Genomic DNA, 19,609 nt, shown 5'->3' on the forward strand with positions numbered 1-19,609 from the left:
GCAGACATATTGGCTTGTCATTATAGGAAAAGCCTGGGAGAATGTAATAATGGCCGCACTCCACTTAGGGGTCGTTCTTTTGTATTTTGCATCCTGGCTGACTAGGACTCAGTGGAACTGGGCCCTCAGTGATGTTATGAATTGTACCCACACTTTTCCTTCTGGGACATGATAAAATATGAAAGGGGTCCATTGAGTGTTCGCAGGGAAAATAAATGATGTGCCCTGTGCTCCTCCTTGATCAACGTAACAAGCCCATAACACAATAATTCAAAAAAAGTACCACCAATTTTTTTTATCTGCTCCACCGACCCATTTTGGATGTGAAAATTTAGTCTGTAGCCCTGTATATAGTTCAGAATGCGTTTATCCTAGCTTTGTATTGGCCAAAATGTTGGTCACATCCTTATTTAACAAACAGAATCTATAAGTCCATATTGTAATTGTTGAGACATGCGTCTCTACTCATCACACATGGTAAAATTCACTCTGTGTCCTCTAGGAAACCTGTCACCTCTGTGGGCCTGATCACCAATCATCTATTGGCTTTCATTAACTCACCTTGGGCCGGAGGGAAGAGTCTTAAACCTGGAATCGGGTGCCAGGAGTGTGATCCTGACTTCTGGGTTTGGTCTGCAAAGAAATGCCATCCCTGCACCACTCCATGTCAGCTATATCTGTCAATGGAGAGAAAAGCATCTTATCTTATCTGTCAGGCTAATAAATATGTCAAATCCTAATTCCCGGGGCATGATTGTCAATAGAGGAAACAGAATTACAGAAACCTGTCACAGAAAGAGACATCAAGTCTTTGTTTGCGCCCCTTTTTCTTCTTCTTTTAAAGCCTTGTGCGACCCCGACCGGACACCCAACAAGGGAAAATGTGTCTCAGTGTAGAAACCACAAGAGATTCAGGTCTGTTGAACCTTCACATGTAATGGAGGTGAAACAAACAGAAACTGTGGACCTGCAGATGACATCACCAGCCAAAGCTCCGTTGCCAGACGCTCAATGTGGGGAATATCTTTTTTTCCGACACTTGGCAAGGGGAACATGTACGCTCCAATCCCCCTTCATTGCTATTTACCTCTTTGCCAAGCTTTGTTGAAAGCACATAGTTTCACAACATGAATGTAGAAGTGAAAAAAGAAAAGACCCGGCAGCACTGCTTCGACTATCAGCCGGCTCTGCTCTTTATCCTTCTACTTGTCTTTTTAGAGTTGATTCTTCCCAGCTATAAAAAGGATTCCTGCAGGGGTGCGCGCTCTGCTTTTAGCAGCCATAGAGCTGCAGCAGCATCCGAGCGCATCGCTCAGGCGGCCTGACCCACAACAGGGCAGCACTCGACCGCCCCACACTTTTTCTAAATATGTACACAAGTGCACAGGAGAGGGCCAGCGAGCCCGGAGGAGGCTGCCGCTGGCGCTGGCGAATCATAAATCCACAGCCGGCCGGGCAGGTTGAGCCGGAACGTTTAGACACTGTGGGCCAGGTGATTTATGGATGAACGCGACCTCTGGAGTTTAAAGATAACAAGAGCAAATCTCGCCTGGGATTGAATACCTGCGCACTGCACTGACACTGCAAAGACATTTCATCCACTCAACAGGCTGCGAGGTAGAAATATGATGTGAGAGAGAGTTAAATATTATTGTATTTTATTTAAACGGGTAATGCAGGGAGCTTACCGCCTCTCTGAGCAGCTGAAAACTGAGGCGAGTTTAATGAGGAGTCGTTAATGGAAATATTGTGGCAGCGTACCGTTAACAACCTCTTTCCTCACCGCTCGGGCCAGAACTATTTCCCTCTCACTTCTGTTACTTTGGTGTTTAGATCGAACATCACTTACTCCCTGCACGAGCCCCCACTGCGGTGACCTCTGCCAGCTCCCACCCTGCAGCTCCCCGCTCCTCAAACCAGCACCTGCAGCACAGGGGAGAGGGCCAGTAACTCAGGATGTGGCAGATCCCAGCGCAGGCCTTTCTGGGTGAGGGCCTTCCTGCACGTCGAGGATGTACTCTGATGACAGAATGGCCACTTCCTCACCGGGCGTCACGCTTAATGGAGTGCACAGTTACCTTTTAATATTTCTACAGGTGTTAGGGACAATGATCCTGGAGCACTTGGCGGTCTTTGTTTTAACGGAAGGCCTCGTAAATCTCTTCCATAAAAAGTCCTTTTGGAGAGGACGGGAGATAAGACACATCGAGCAATGGGAGATTATAAGAGCTTGATTTTTTAGGAGTAGGCGTAAAACCAAGGGAGAGCTATGGCTTAATTTATAGGATGTCCACAGATTTGTTTAAAAGGTTAAAGAATTAAACTGCTGTTTATCATCTTCGGATCTGAACCTTATGTTTTACTCATTCTTCAATATGTTTACAAAAAAGCTAAGAAACCAGTAGGATGTCTGCGTTACTTCAGATTGTAGTTATACAATGTGCATAACCTCCACTCATCACTCCTCATTTAAACAAACACAATTTGTTTAAATGCCCCCAAAAATCCTGTAACCTTTCATCCCAAACAAGTTGAACTAAGGTACGTGGACAGATTTCTGTTATGCTGCTCACACAAGAAGCATTCTCTATCCGTTATGTTTAAAAAGGCACAGAGGAAACAATCTAGCGCTGTTCTCCCGGGCCACATGCAGCTGTCATCATCCCCATTCACGAGGCCTGGATGAGCAGGAAAACACTTATCATGTCAACGCCGTCCTGCATCGGACCACGAGCCCTATTTAGCAAGATAGCAGCTTGTAATCACTCTGTCCTCCAGGGCTGCGGCACTGCGGTGGCCCCGGCAAGGGAAAAACCAGCCGAAGGGGCCGATGAACTTTGACCTGCAGCCTGCAATCCTTCCCCAAGCCTCGCCGCACCGAGATGCTGAGTCCAGAACGTTGGTCTGTGATGACGTTCGTTAATGACAACAAGTTTACGGCGTGTTCCCGAAATACCTCAAAGAGCTGCAGAGCGTAAACACACTAATGGAAACATGGTGCCACACATAACTTTTTATGTCTGCATTGGGCTTGTAAATATCTTAACACAAAAAAACAAAGACCAAGGCGCTTGTTGTAGCATGTGTGTATGGACTGAAAACATTTGTTTTTTCTCAGCCGCGTCTGGATGCTTTTCTTACGTAAGGATTTGAAACTACGAGTCCACTCCCATGCCAAAGGCTAAACTAAATGCTAATTCAAACAGGCTGATGTTGTCACATGATGTTAAGCAGGTCGAATGGTCCACCATCTTTGTTTAGAATGTTAGCATACTAACTTTTAGCTCTAATTAGCAGTGAATGAAAATAACATCTGTGATTATATCCCTAGTTTTATGTATTTTGTCATAAGCCAATCTTTGACTAGAAATGGGATTCTGGTTATCAGTCGAAAATAAATGTCCACATTTGAAAAGTCAGAGCATGTAAAGCACCAGACCTCTGTGCATTATTGGGGAAATGATCAAGTTGCAGGGTAAGATCTTCGTTCACGTCTGACAATCACTTGAAGTCATTTGGGCTGCGTTGTAGAGGTTTATCATATTACCAGTCTAACATTTGGAAGTGCACATACCAGATAATAACCCAGCTATCACTTGAGCCACCTGGTCTTATTTTTTTTGGAAAGGCGTGTCCACTATTTATTGCCTCTGCTGTAACTCTGTCTCTCCCATTTCTTGGACTGGCTTCAGGTGGACACAAGCACACACACGCGCACAACGACACCTCCAGCAAATGGGTGACATGGAGTAGGAGCCACCACCCAAGGATATCCTGTTACAAGCTCTGAGCCTGGCATTCCTGGCCGCCAGTACTAATTCCCCTTTGAATGTAATTGTTATACATTGTACTAGGTTACTGCAGTGTTTTGACTTTAAAACATATGTGTAGTTTTGACAAATAGAATATTTAGATAGCAGAGATTATGAAGTGTGTAATAATAACAAGACCCTCTGTGAGAACACACTATAGACGTAGTTGCAGTTATGGATCACACTGTTTTACACGCATTGGATTTCACTGCATAAACATTTCTGTGTTTTGTCAGCGATGGCTGGTGAGCGTTCATCTGAAAGCGCAGCTCAGCCACGGAGGTGAAATCAGGAAAATCTCATTTTGTGGTTTTTGCAAAAACATAGCTGTGCGCTGCCACTAAATCATGTAAAATTCTTTGTAAACAGACAAGAAACAAATGCATACCGGAGATGTCAACACGTGCGGTATGTGCCTTATGACCTGACACATTTCATCAAGTGAAGACCGAAAACACACACTCTGTATCCAGCACATTGCACAACCCGTTTGAATCAGAAGTGTGTTAAACAATAGCTCCGTGTGTTTTTCCTGTGAGAAATCCTGCAAGATGTCGAACCGCATTCAACAAAGTGTGTGACCCCGTGGCTATCACAGAGGGTCCAGCGATGGTGTGAAGACCAGAAGCTCATCCAATTATCTTTGCGCTAAGACCAATCAGTCAATCAGGCACATGAAAAGGCCACGGCCACACTGAGGTCTCTCAGGTCGCCACAGATCAGTAGAGGCCTAAATACTAGGAGAATGGGTGTTTTTAAACACAAACTAATATTCTTTTAACACCTTGTTTCTCTAATTGGTTTTGAGATGAAGTTTTGAGCTGGGGAAGCTTAGATAATTCAAGCGTAAATGATATTTTTACTGTTCGGAAAGACCTCACACCGTGTCTTTTAACTTCCCATTGTCCTATACAGGCTTCAAAAAAAGAAGTTTTCTACTCAGAAATATAGTTTGATTTCCATTAATATAACTCAACTTCGCCAAAACGTATTAAACCAAGTGGGTCATTGCTCTCCTTTATGATAAGAAGGATGAGACTTAGTGTTCCACAAACAGCTTGCAATCCGTGACAACCCACTGTGTTGGACCACCTCTGATGTGCTAGCAGCACAATTTACAATGATTAGGCTGATTTCATCATAATTAAAGGATACGCTTTGCCAAAGCCTACGACATGGTGATTATGGACCACCTCTGTGGTTTTCATTAACGGACTCACTCAGTTCCCAGTAACATATCCAAGAGTTTCCCTGAACAGCGCACATTTGCTTTTCAAGTCTGCCACCTGCAGGGCAGAGGTGGTACAAACCCTGGAGTGCAAACAAAGGGTCTACTTTTAAATTGTGCATAAAGGCATTAAGTGTTTCTTGCTTGTTCTTCCAACTCGTAGATGGATGTTTCACACAAGAAATCTTTAAAGGCATTTTGAATTGCAGTTGTGGGCCTTTCATGTTTGGCATAATTCACGCTGCTAAGATGCCACCCTGGAGGTCAGCTGCAGGGTGCGACTGAGCCTCTTTCAGCAAGAACGGGTCATTTTTGTCTGAGAGAGAGAGTTATGACTATTTTTTCCCCATTGGTCATGAGGGCAAGGCTCAGGGTAGGCGCAGCTGGGTGGTCCGCCAAGCTGAATGTGACCCCAATGAAGACCTTTGTGCCTGCTCTAGCCTGAGCCTCGGTATTGTTCAAGTTTCACGGGGTGCTGATTCACGACACATTATGCGAAACACAAAGTGTCATATAGACAGCCTGTGGAAATGTATAGCAAAGACTTTTATCCTAAAAATGAAATGAACTATCCCTTACGCGGATATAACTGTCCTTGGATGAAAATGAGCAGAGCCGGCTGATAGTCGAAGCAGTGCTGCCGGGTCTTTTCTTTTTTCACTTCTACATTCATGTTGTGAATTTAAATGAGTTTAAATTCATATAGACTACATAACAATGTGTCAGATGTTTTCTTTTCTCTTTTTTTAATCTTGAGCAGAATAAATAATGTGATGTAGCGGTGATGAACACGACCAAGCTTGTCATTGATGCGGAGAGTGGAGCCAACGTGACACCAGTTAAACACTGATTATTTATGAATGTCAACTCACCCTCATCTGTCGGATATTATATACATATATTGATTATATGGTCTGTTCATAGGGAATGTGACAGCATCAATACATTTGAGAAAATGTATGAATCAAAGTACAGATTTACACCCATAGCATGCACATTCAAACCCTGTACATTTAAGTCCAAGTTATATTTTTGAAGACAAAATTCTTCATACTTTATTAGGCCCACAAAGTAAAGGTGGGACGGGGGGGGGGCTGTGACATTCTTCTGTATTTCCCAGCATGCATTATTGACCGACGATCACCAGTTTTTTTCACCGACGACACGGAGACATATCACAGTTTTAAAAGCACCGGTTTCAATATTACAATTAACAATTAACATGACTGACACGAAGCGAACAAATATAATGGTTATACATCATTAATTTTAATATTGAAACCGGTGCTTTTAAAACTGTGATATGTCTCCGTGTCGTCGGTGAAAAAAAGCCATGCATTCACTGGCACCACGAACCCCTAGTCGACATTTTTTCCATGTGGCACAGGTAGATCGATTTAATTAACTGCTCGCCTAATTAACAACAGGTGCGCACAAGATTTGTCAGAGAAGGAAGAGACGTTGCAACCAACATGCCACGGGTTAGAGGCAAGGCCATTTTTATGCGCATTACATGAATGTCGTCTGAGCAAAATACAATTTTAATATGCTGTAGCTTTTTAGTTCCTGTGAGCACTGATTTTTTGAGCAATTCACAAACCAGTGATGATGATTTAGTCAAGTCACTGAATGATGAGTCCTTCATCTTTAATCAACCTTTTAACTACATTTATTCTTCTTTAGCCTTCTGAAGTACAATTTTGAATGACTTGTACTGCCACCTTATACTTGTACCCATAGGCGTAACCACGCATCCATTGTGGGGGTTGTGTCCCCCCCAATATTGAGAAAATACCAATCTGTCCCCCCCCATATACAGCAGAAAATATGTAAAATATTTATCCAACCCAGACTCCTTGGTTATTGTCCTTGACTTTAACAAAGGAAACCCCAGCCATGAACTTCCTCGGTACAAACAGTTTATTAAATGCCCAACCAGAGAGGAGAACACAAACAGGATCACTGTTACACCATAGCTACCCAATACCCAATTTTTAAAAATGATGGGGAAGGCTAAATTTGGACCGTCCCAATGTCTAAACCATGGTTACGCCTTTGCTTGTACCAAACTCCCTCCAGTTGTATAGTTTACTCTATTTCTCTGTCAACATTAGGTGCTGGATATTTTGGCTAACTTTGTATTTTGAAATCAATAATACAAAATACACAAATAAATTATTTTAACATAATTTTTAATTATGTATTAAGCAAAGTGAAGTTACCCCAGGAAGCGACATGAAACTACAAAATAAAACAAGACGAGAACCCAAACCAAGACACTGATGCTTAATGAACCAATTATTCACAAGTGCTTTGACAAGTGGAAACTAGCGGCTATGACCCCACATGTCTAACTTCATAAGCTAACTAAAGCTTCATAAGCCCTGAACCTTCAAAGTCTGTATCTGATGGACCAGATACGAGGGCAATGTTTGAAAATAAATATTTTTTCATGCATTCAGGAGGATAGGATCAATACAATGATTTTGTTCACTGTAGCTTTCAGTACACAAATGCTAGACACTGTTGTCCAATGTTGTGTCCAATTTTATACGTCTTCGGAGCTGGACGTGCCAGGAAAACCACCGATGGGAGGCGTCCAGGGGGCATCCTTTACCAGATGCCCAAACCACCTCAACTGGCTCCTTTCAACGCAAAGGAGCAGCGGCTCTACTCTGAGCTCCTCGCCAATGGCTGAGCTGCTCACCCATCTCCAAGGGAGACGCCAGCCACTCTCCTGAGGAAACCCATTTCCGCCGCTTGTACCCGTAAAATGTTTTCAGTGCAGTACAATCCGTTTCCAAATCCGTTTTTAATGGGATTTAAACCGGCGTGTGTTTGTGCTGCTCAGTGGAATCTACACTCTTTTTCTGAACCCTGATCCTTGTTGATTTAACTGCATGACGAAAGGGTGGGTGCCTTATTTGAAAAGTACATTTTGGGTCATGATGGAAGTCATTGGAAGATTTTATTGCCACACTAGCAACATAAAAGAGACGTCTGTATTTAATTATTTAACGTCTTTGTTTCATTATTCCTACACTGCCTTTGAAAAAAACGTAAAACAAAATGATATAAGCAATAAACTGTTGCTTCACTGCTTGGTTTGGAAAGTAACGGTTTGAACCCTCACTTTACCAACCTTTTCAATTAATGTGTTTTTCACAGGATTTCATCTTAAATTTCACAGTATTGAAAGGTGCAAACTCTATAATGAATCATTACTCAATTTTATTCTCCTTCTATTTTAGGTTCCTGCTGTCGCGGATGGTGACTCACTGTCAAACTGTAACAGCTTATTGAGTCTAAAACGGCTAAACGGTTTAATAATAACTCCTGTGCTTTTTCTACTGTGACAAACCAAATGTCTGCTGTGGAAACAAGCATTTAAACTACTAACTACATTTTGGTTGTTGCAAAAACTCTTAAACCACCACATCAGATTATCCACGGAGGAACAGACGTTTGTCTCTCGATGCAAGTCTATGGGCGGCATCACGAGACGGACACAAAAATTGAAATCCGGCTGTTTGCAACCACAAGATTTGCAACAAAGTTTGCTTTTTCTTGATGCTACAGGTTGCAGTCGACAATATGTATTTAGAGTAGTAGCAGTAGGTGCGTGATCAGAATACCAATCGGTAGTGAGTGCCGAATGGTCAGAAATAGTCACCTGAATGGAGCTACTTACAAGTACAGTGTTGTGAACTGTGTGGCCTGTCATTTATAACGGATGCTCATGTGCTGGGACAGAACTGAGCCTGTGGCATGCTGCCAATGTGATCATCTATGTCACCCACTCATTTGTTAGTTTGTCCCATTTGGCTCCCTTTAAATGGAATTGAACGACTTGGAGGTCATACTCACAAGTACCAGTAGAGGGAGCCATAACACAATTCATTGGAAGTTACTGAGCAAGTACTGTTGTGTTAATTGTTTGCCATTTATTATTTTAAGGTGTGTGTATGTGTTTACTACTAGCTTTTTGAGGTGCTGCAGTTTCTAATGGTTCCACATCAACCCGCAGCTTTCAGTGTAATTAGTGTGAGACCTTTTAAATATGACTTCCTCACTCAGCATGCAAAAGCTGCTACTTGTAATTACATCTATTCATATGCGGAGGGAGCAGCCTGCACCTGTCTTTTAGCAGGCATGCATTGATGGAAAATTCAAGCGTTTACTGGTGAAACGGGACAAAGGATCCACACAAACAACGGCTTGTGATGACTGCCACCCTCTGACATGGCACCAGAATAATGAGGGATGGGAGATGAGCCCATCAGAGGTCTTTAACCAAAACCAAGAGGTACACATGGTTACACAGGACCTGTGAGACGGGAATGAAATGTGTTTCTACTGCAGTTTGAATGTGAGCCGCTGTGGGTCCTTGTTGCATGTCTGTTTCTAGTGTCCTGTAACTCATAACAGTTGAGACACAGCTAAAGTAGGACTGTTTGGGGATGAAATAGGCCATGAATAGAAATAGCTCCCTCAGCCTGAGCTCCACGATCTCTGCAGGGATTGCTGTGTCAGCTCCCTCCTGTGTGCCGTCTCTTCTCCGTCCAGGTGTGTGTGTGTGTGTGTGTGTGTGTGTTTGCCCATGTGTGGGAGATCCTGCCCGGAACTCTCAAGCTCCTGGAATCCATGAGGAAGCATAAGGCCTCTGCCAACTGCATTAAGATTAAAGGCATGGACAAGGAATGTGTTGTTGCCAGCTCAGATGGGCCCTGTATAATCTGGGACCTGGTGGGAGCCAGAAGTCGCCCACAGGTGGCTGACAGAGGATGCAGGTGGGGGTCTGATCGGCAGGCGTTTACCAGGGTGTTCAGGTGCAGGCTGCATCCTAAATTAACTGGCAGAGGCCGAAGATGGAGGTTTGGTTAAGCTGTTTGCCACAATCTACTGGTGGAGGCAGCAACAGCAGGTTAGTGACAGAAGCTATTTGGGTGGAGATTTAGTTGACCACGTCTTTGTTTGTACGACTCACTCACACACTGTGAAAAGTTTGAAAGAACAAGTCTCACCTGCTTGTCCCTGCAGCATGCACACGGTCCCCAGGCTGAGGGCCTCCTTGCGATTTCTGCCTGGCGAGCAGAGGTTCTCCTTCCTGTCTGGTTGTTGGTCAGAAGAACAGGAACGTCACACTGCAACAACATACACTTGTGTTGGAAGGAAGCTTTACAAGTACGGTCAAAGAACGTTTCATTTTTCAATTCACTGTAAAAACAACTGATATTTCCCCTGAAACACGTTGTGTATTTCCACAAGCGAAAAGCTCTATCGGCTCATTTAACCATCGAAAGAGGAACTTGCTGAAGACTTGTGTGCTTTTTTTTGTTTGCTGTGTTAAGTTTTGATCAACCCCCATTGTCTTTTGAATGCTTTACTACAGCCATGTGAACCTCTGCATGAAAGCACTCCAATACAGAGGATATCGGTCCAAGTACATCCGGATGTCCTGGAATGGCAAGAACATATTACAGGTTTGCTTTCGTTTTAAATAGTATAGAACTGGGGTGTTAAACTCATTTCAGGTTCGGGCCAGATGATTTGGTAGGGAAGCCTGACCAGGTAGTTTCCATGTTACGTTCCCACCTACGTTGGAACTCGTTTTAAAGGTGGGGAACGTAAACGCCTGGGCTGGCCCACCCTGTATAACCAGCGGTGGACAGTGAAGTAGTGTGGGGGGGGTGCAGCTGAAACAAATAGGCATGACACGCAAAACTCATGTTTGGGGGCCGCTCTACAGGGGTGACCCCGCCCAGCTAACAGTGTGTGTAACAAAGTTTTACCTACGTGATGGAAATGTACACCCATGGGCAGAACTACCTACCCCTTCTCCAGAACTGAGGTAGAGTACAACTGGGTCGACAAGATCCAAAACAACACAATATTAGCCAGGCCATACAAAACAGAGCCTCTCCTTTCCTTTCAACAACCAGGCTGGTTATATAGGCCACCAGCTCGTTAGCTGATTGCTCCTGTCCTATGACAGAGGAACCTGCCACCGACCACCAGCACCTGACGTTCTGATTCTGATTTTATACTACAGGCTACGAGTGGACTACTTTTGCAGGTTGAACCAAAAAGTTCTGAATATATGAATGTACAAATAATTTGGGATATTATGCAAGTATGAAATTGGGCGGTCAGCTCAGCAGCAACAAGGACAATAAAAAAGCCCTGAGGCTCTGATGCCGACGGGCGTCTTGCTAAAGGACAACTCCCCAGTTAGTGTTCATGTTACAGGACTGACTTCCTCTAACAGTCTGAATCTGTGCTGGCAACCTTATGACAGTCGTATTTCTACAAGATTTTAATCCAAGAGTGTGAGATGCCATACGCACTCAGAGCCTTCCCACTGGTGGCTTTGGCTTTGTTTGGCTGCTCTACTGCATTACCTGGAGAAGGGAAGTGAAGTGGCCTTCTGACCGGACACCTTGAAGTAGAAGTGGGTCCGGTTTCCTATCCGGTGACCAATTGGATGGCAGTACACTCTGTCCACCATGTTCTTCACCTGTCATGGCTCCGACCACTTCATGGTGACGGACAAGACTTTCACCATTTAGTGAAGATTTCTTTCTAAAACAAACACAGGCCATATTACAGCGGGTAAAATACGTATTCTCCATTTTTCTTTCATAATAATAATTTATATTAAAAAATACATATTTAACAGGATTTGTTCTCTACTACACTCATAAACACCCCCCCCCCTCCCCCCATATATACTTGAAGCGTATTCATTAAACTATCACCATCATTGTAAGTTAATTGAATGATACACCACATCTAAATACAGCTAAAAAACCAAGAGCACTTGGTTATTTCTCTCTTTACAGGCATAACATCATCTACCGTGTAACCCACGCGCACTAGACTACCGTACATGACGGCATTAACAAGTACACACACAAATATATTTGTCAACAATAACCGAACTGGGACGAAGCACGAAATGTATACAACACAACAGATTAAAAAACTAGAAAATGCATTTCCTGCTGAAAATGCGTTGGAATGCAGAAGGCTGAAATTAATTTCAGAAAGTTGCTTAAAGTACAGAAATGAAAAAAGCTGAAAGTATTCTAAACATCGCTGAAAGAACAGAAAACGCTGAAATACATTTAAAAATGGCTGAAAATACAGAAATGAGAAAAGCTGAATTGAACTTGAAACAATTGCAAAAAAATAGAAATGGCAGAAGCTTCTATGAATTTGAAAACACAGAAATAATAAAAAAAATGTATTTAAACATTACTGAAAGAATAGAAATAGGAAAAGCTGATAATTAAAAAATACATTTTTGTAGTAATAGAAGGTTTAGTACTAGTTATAAATCTGAACTCTGTCCTCAAACAGACGTAACCGATGAACAACATCAGTCTCTGACACCACATTAAAACGTATGAAGACTCATTATTGTACAGTTATGCTGAAACATTTCCCCTAGTTCATGACCATGCTTTAACAGGGAAACACCAGTCTTACTCAAGGGGGAGTTATTCTAACTGAAGGGGGCTCATTAACCAGAACAAAACAAATAAGTTCCCCGTAACAACGTACATTCATTCCACTGCGTGGTAATGTCATAAGCAACATGTAGCCATAGATGCAGTAAACGACAGGCCAAGCTTAACACTGTACTGTAACACTGAATGCAGCAAAACATGTAATCACATCATTCAAAACTACCCACAACGTAGAGGTCCTTGTGTACAATAAAGTCTAATGTAATTATTCACACTGCTCCCTCAGTATTATGTCCACTTGCAGTTCACGGTTTTACCCGTGCAGTTAAAAAAAGGAGCCACGTTGCTGTTCGTGGACAAGATGGAGTCACGTGTGTCAGGATGTTACTCACGTCGTGTAGTGGCGTGGGAGGGAGAGGGTGAGAAAGCAGGCGAGCTGCACGTCACGGGCTGTAGAGGCTGTCGTTGTTCGCTGGCGCGGTGAGGCGCGGTGAAGCCTTCGGCGTTGGTGACGAGCTAATAACGTTTCTAAAGTTAGCTAAACACTTCACTAGCTAGCGAGGAGACCCCGCCTAGCACCCCACGAGCTATACTTTACCGCGGCGACGGATAATCTCCAACGCCGGAGGTGTAGACGCTCGTCCATCACACGGCCACTCCGACAGTCATCCTTCCTCAACACGGACCCTGAACTTGACTTGATGCTAAACTGGCGATTAGCTGACATCCTACCGTCTCGCTTCCTCAATCACAGGTGTCCTTCCCGGGCTCCGCCAGCAGCTCAATGACGTCACGCCCCCGGTTTAAGTCCAGCATACGGGGAGTAGCCTCGTTAGCAGTTTAGCTAGCTAGCACGTATCGCTCTCCCATATCCCAAATATCTAACCGTCCTGCCTCCACATTGCTTACGGTCTGCTCATCCCGGGTCTCCGTCCCAACTCACGACACGCACGTCCATGTACGGTTAGCTAAACACGGTTAAACCTACACGTCCATGTACGGTTAGCTAAACACGGTTAAACCTATATGTCCCTGCGCAGTGGATGACTCCTGAGCTGCGTCTTTATGTCCATCCATCACCAGCTGGTCGCTAATGAGCTCACAGCTAAGAGAGCGAAGAGATTTAGACAAAATCCACACCTCAAACAAATGCTTCCTGGAGCAAAACTAATTGGAGTAGCCAAAAAATATTGGCATTTTGAGAGACACAAGACTCTACCGAACGCATGAGTGTAGTTTTTATGTCTCTATGTGTTTTAAAACTGCTCAAACAGCCGTTTACAAAAAGTGTACCTTCTGTGTGTTTTTTTATGTTGATGTTTATATAAAGTTGAAAGTTGAAGAAGTTTTGAGAGGATTTGAAAATTTAATCCATGTTAAAAAGGTTGATGATTTTAATTTAAAATAATTCAGTTATAAGAGCTAAAAAGCTGAAAAGTCATAGCACCCCTCCCCTGAATGAGCTGAACATTTTAATATTTGAACGGTTTAAATAGCTGAAAGTGTGAAGGAGTTGAAAGGGGGCGCGGAAGAAATATAATAATAAAAATAAGTTGAATAAAGATTCAAAGAACAATACTTGAAATGCTTAATGCATTCCAACTAATGAATGGTCAGAAAAGGCGAGTAAATAAAAGCTTTACTGCTGTTATTAACGAGCTAACGCTAGCTTGATCAGCTGGATGACGAGCTGTGACGTCAGTTGTTATTGCCTCCGAACGTGACGCGTGTCACATGACAAGTCACATGCGCGTCATATCTCCTCTGATCTTTATACTTCTGATATTCTGATCGCTGTTCAGTCACGTCAAGCCAGTCAAGGTGAACACAACTTCACTTCACTACAGAAAGCTATTTTTCTTCACTAAAGAAAAATATTTTTCAGGTACTTATACAATTTGCTAAGGACATTGCAATGTATAGAAAAAACAACGAGATGGATGAACAGGAGCGAGCATCCACAAGACAGAAGAAACACTTAAAACAGAGGTTTCAGGTGCTGGAGCAAACGTTCCCAGAAGAAAAATTATTTTTAGTCGAGCTCGAGGACCAGGAGCAAATGTCCACAGACGCAGTACACTTGCCTGACAGGAAGGAGGAGCTTGTACGCGTCAGTGATACGAGAGGAGATGCCTGTAGGAACAAGCTGAATGAACAGGAGCCAGCATCCACGAACCAGAAGAAAAAAAAGAGGCTTCAGGTGCCGGACCAAGATGAAAAATTATTTTTAGACGAGCTCGAGAACCAGGTGCAAATGTTCAAACACGCAGTGGACTTGCAAGACGAGTTGAAGGAGAAGTTCGTACGCGCCAATGAAAATAATAAAGCCTTGAAAAGCAAGCTGGATGAACAGGAGCAAACGTTCACAAACAAAAATAAAGTCTTGGAAAAAAGGTTACAGACACAAGCTCAAACGTTCCGAGAGGAAATAAATGAGTTGAAAGACAAACTTGAGAAACAAACATCCACACACGCAGCGGACTTGAAACAGTTGGAGAAGCTTGTAAGCTCCAAAGAACAGATGGAGACACAGCTGCTAACCTGCAAAAAGAAAACTAAAGACAAGTTGGATGAGGAACGAGCCCATGTAAAAGCCTTTAAAACCAAGCTGTTGGACGAGACGAAAACGTTAACAAACCAAAATAAAGACTTGATAGAAAAGCTGGAGGACGAAAAAGCGCTCGTACACACCATTAATAACAAGCTGATGGAAGAGAAGAAAACGTTCATAAAGAAAATGAAAAAACTGGAAGACAAGTTACAGACACAGGAGCAAACGATTGAGACACAGGCACAAAAGCTCCTAAACGAAAAAAATGAATTCAAAGACAAACTTGAGAAACAAACATCCACACACACAGCGGACTTGAAACAGTTGGAGGAGAAGCTTGTACGCGCCAAAGAACAGATGGAGACACAGCTGCTAACCTGCAAAAAGGAAACTGAAGACAAGTTGGATGAGGAACGAGCCCATGTAAAAGCCTTTAAAACCAAGCTGTTGGACGAGAAGAAAACGTTAATAAAGCAAAATAGAGACTTGATAGGAAAGCTGGAGGACGAACAAGCGCTCGTACACACCCTTGATAACAAGCTGATAGAAGAGAAGAAAACGTTCATAAAGAAAATGAAAAAACTGGAAGACAAGTTACAGACACAGGAGCAAACGTTTGAGACACAGTCCACACACACAGCGGATCTACAAGAGTTGAAGGAGAAGCTTGTACGCGCCAATGATGACAATAATGTCTTAAAAAACGAGATGAATGAACAGAAGGAAAGATTCACAAACAGAATTAGAGACTTGGAAAACAGTTTGAAGGAGAAACGATGGTTCGTTCAAGCCTCCACAAAAAAATTTGAAGACAAGTTACAGACACGGAATCAAATGTCCACACATGCAGCAGACTTGCAAGACAAGTTGGATGAACAAAAGCAAACGTTCACAAACCAAATTAAACACTTGGAAGACAAGTTGAAGGACAAACGAGTGCACCTACAAGCATTGAAAAACAAGCTGGATGAACAGGAGCAAACGTTCAAAAACAAATCTAAAGCCTTAGAAGACTCGCATCACATGCAGGTGCAAATGTTCACAAAGCAATCTAAAGCCTTAGAAGACTCGTTTCACATGCAGGTGCAAATCTTCAAAAACAAAATTGAAGATTTGGAAGACAAGTTGAAGGAGAAGAAACCAACGAACGTACACTCCAATAACGCCTTGGAAAACGAGCTGGACAAACAGGAGAAAGTGTTCATAAACAGAATTAAAGACTTGGAAAAAAAGTTAGAGACACAGGAGCAAACAAATGAAAACAAAATGAATGAGCTCGTACAAGGAATGAAAAAACAGGAGGATCAATTAGAAATAGAAAGAAAGAAGGACCTGTTGGAGAAAAGAAACCAAGCTATCAGACACGCAAGGGACTTGGAAGAAAAGTTGTATGAACAGAAGAAAGCGTTCATATACAGAATTAAAGACTTGGAAGACAGTTTGAAGGAGCAACAAGGGCTCGTTCAAGCCTCCACAAAAAAAATTGAAGACAAGTTACAGACACAGAATCAAATGTCCACACATGCAGCAGACTTGCAAGACAAGTTGGATGAACAAAAGCAAACGTTCACAAACCAAATTAAACACTTGGAAGACAGTTTGAAGGAGGAACGAGCGCACCTACAAGCATTGAAAAACAAGCTGGATGAACAGGAGCAAACGTTCAAAACCAAATCTAAAGCCTTAGAAGACTCGCATCACAGGCAGGCGCAAATGTTCACAAAGCAATCTAAAGCCTTAGAAGACTCGCATCACATGCAGGCGCAAATGTTCAAAAACAGAATTAAAGACTTGGAAGACAAGTTGAAGGAGGAACGAGTGCACGTACAAGCCATGAAAAACAAGCTGGCTAAACAGGAGCAAAAGTTCACGAACCAAACTGAAGCCTTAGAAGAAACGTTCACAAACCAAATTGAGGACTTGGAAGACCAATTGAAGGAGAAGAAACAAAAGAACGTACACTCCGATAACGCCTTGGAAAACGAGCTGGAAAAACAGGAGAACATTCATGAAGAGGCCATCAAACAATGGATCGCTGAGAAGGAGGAACTGGAGAACCTCTGTCTCGAAGAGCATCAAAAGAGGAGATACTTCCGTTTTTTCAAGAGGAGAGAAAGTAGGCAGGAAGAATTACAGAGAATGAAAGACAAGATGCAAAGAAAGCGGAAGAACACGGCTGATTTTTAATTCAGCTACGTCAGTCTTCTTCTTCATCACCAACCCCCTCACCACTAACTCCCATGTATCTACCAAGATACATACATATATAAATAAATAAATATAAATAAATATAAATAATAAATATATAAATACACACATACATATAAATTAATATAAATAAATACATATAAATATAAATAATAAATATATATAAATAGACACACATATATATAAATAAATAAATACATACATATAAATATAAATAATATATATATATATAAATACACACATATATATAAATAAATATAAATAATAAATATATATAAATACACACACCTGTTACACCACCCACCATCACCTTCACTAGGAACTGCGCTACAACTAACCTCACTGTAACTCCACTGCATGTCTCTGATCACTTCTTCATCTCATAGTCTCTTCCGCTCACCCCAACTACCGACCCCACCCCATCAATCGACGCTATACCCGTCCGCCGTAACATTCGCTGCGAGTCGAGAGAGGATGACAGAGTTGTTTGGAGTCTCTGGGGCAACGTTCGGATGCAAAAGTGCCAAAGAGTCGGTTGAGGGGAGAGCGGATATAACGGAGGAGGCCAGGGAGGGGAGGGGGAGAGTGAGCGATTGTTACGGCGGATGGGTATAGAGTCGATTGATGGGGTGGGGGTCGTTAGTTGGGGTGAGCGGAAGAGACTATGAGATGAAGAAGTGATCAGAGACATGCAGTGGAGTTACAGTGAGGTTAGTTGTTGAAATAGCTGACATACGCTCCTCCTTCTCCAACCCACCTCCTTCCAACTATATCCCACAGTATACGACCCCTTCTCACTCAGAAGGCGGCGCAGGTACTGATTCAGGCTCTTGTCATCTCCCGCCTTGACTACTGTAACTCTCTCCTGGCAGGTCTCCCTGCTACCGCCATACGACCACTGCAGCTCATCCAGAATGCAGCAGGTCGACTGGTCTTCAACCTTCCGAAATACTCCCACACCACTTCTCCGTTCTCTTCACTGGTTACCAGTGGCTGCCCGCATCCAGTTCAAAACATTGATACTGACGTACCACGCTGTGAATGGATCGTGACCAGTCTCCATCCAGGACATGGTGAAACCCTACACCCCAACCCACACACTCTGCTCTGCATCTGCCAAGCGGCTTGTTCCTCCCTCACTGAGAGAAAAGCACTTGGCGAGATCGCGACTCTTTGCTGTCCTGGCTCCCAGATGGTGGAATGAGCTCTCTGATGATAGAAAAGCTGGAGGACGAAAAAGCGCTCGTACAAACCATTAATAACAAGCTGATGGAAGAGAAGAAAACGTTCACAAAGAAATTGAAAAAACTGGAAGACAAGTTACAGACACAGGAGCAAACGATTGAGACACAGGCACAAAAGCTCCTAAACGAAAAAAATGAATTCAAAGACAAACTTGAGAAACAAAAGCAAAAGTCCACGCACACAGCGGATCTACAAGAGTTGAAGGAGAAGCTTGTACGCGCCAATGATGACAATAATGTCTTAAAAAACGAGATGGATGAACAGAAGGAAAGATTCACAAACACAATTAGAGACTTGGAAGACAGTTTGAAGGAGAAACGAGTACAAGCCTTGAAAAACAAGCTTGATGAACAGGTGCAAATGTTCAAAAACAAAATTGAAGATTTGGAAGACAAGTTGAAGGAGAAGAAACAAACGAACGTACACTCCAATAACGCCTTGGAATACGAGCTCATCCAGAATGCAGCAGAATCCCAACCCCTACATCCCAACCCGCACACTCTGCTCTGCATCTGCCAAGCTGCTTGATCCTCCCTCACTGAGAGAAAAGCACTCGGCGAGATCGCGACTCTTTGCTGTCCTGCTCCCAGATGGTGGAATGAGCTCTCTGATGACATCAGGACTGCAGAGAGACTCTACATCTTCCGCCGAAAACTCAAGACACACCTCTTTAGACTCTACTTTGACTAAAACACTAGCGAACCGTAGCACTAACAAATGGTAGCACTTAAATTGTACTTATAATGGAACTTTCTATAACATGTTTTGAAACTGCTTATTTGATGAAAAATGTACTTTCTTGTTACTTGTTGTTCTGAGTTTGTATCTCTATGTGGAAATGCACTTATTGTAAGTCGCTTTGGATAAAAGCGTCAGCTAAATGACATGAAATGTAATGTAATGTAATGTGTTATCCCCCAAGGTGCTGCCACGTGTTTGGATAGGAAGCTGCCCTCGAACAGGTTAAACATGTGACTAAAAAAACGAAACATGATTTTGGCATCACCGTGGTGATAAACTTCCAGACGGAGTGCCATTGTGGTGAACAACTCTGACAGCTGCAGAAGCCATAACACCTGAGACCATGATTCAT

At 42.9% G+C, this 19,609-nt stretch overlaps 1 protein-coding gene across 1 annotated transcript in view; it reads right to left on the reverse strand.

The window, feature by feature from the left end:
• Nucleotides 1–13,214, reverse strand: part of LOC119220435 (phosphoinositide 3-kinase regulatory subunit 5-like) — a 66,616-nt gene extending 53,402 nt beyond the window's left edge. Inside the window, exons 1-4 of the mRNA XM_062566098.1 lie at nucleotides 12,905–13,214; nucleotides 11,442–11,618; nucleotides 10,065–10,184; nucleotides 562–677 (exon numbers count right to left, since the gene is read on the reverse strand). The gene's annotated coding sequence lies outside the window, so the exon portion shown is untranslated. The remainder of the gene's footprint in view (nucleotides 1–561; nucleotides 678–10,064; nucleotides 10,185–11,441; nucleotides 11,619–12,904) is intronic.
• Nucleotides 13,215–19,609: the final 6,395 nt, after the last annotated feature.

Source organism: Pungitius pungitius, chromosome 12, assembly GCF_949316345.1.
Source record: "Pungitius pungitius chromosome 12, fPunPun2.1, whole genome shotgun sequence".
In the NCBI taxonomy this organism is placed as follows: Eukaryota; Metazoa; Chordata; class Actinopteri; order Perciformes; family Gasterosteidae; genus Pungitius; species Pungitius pungitius.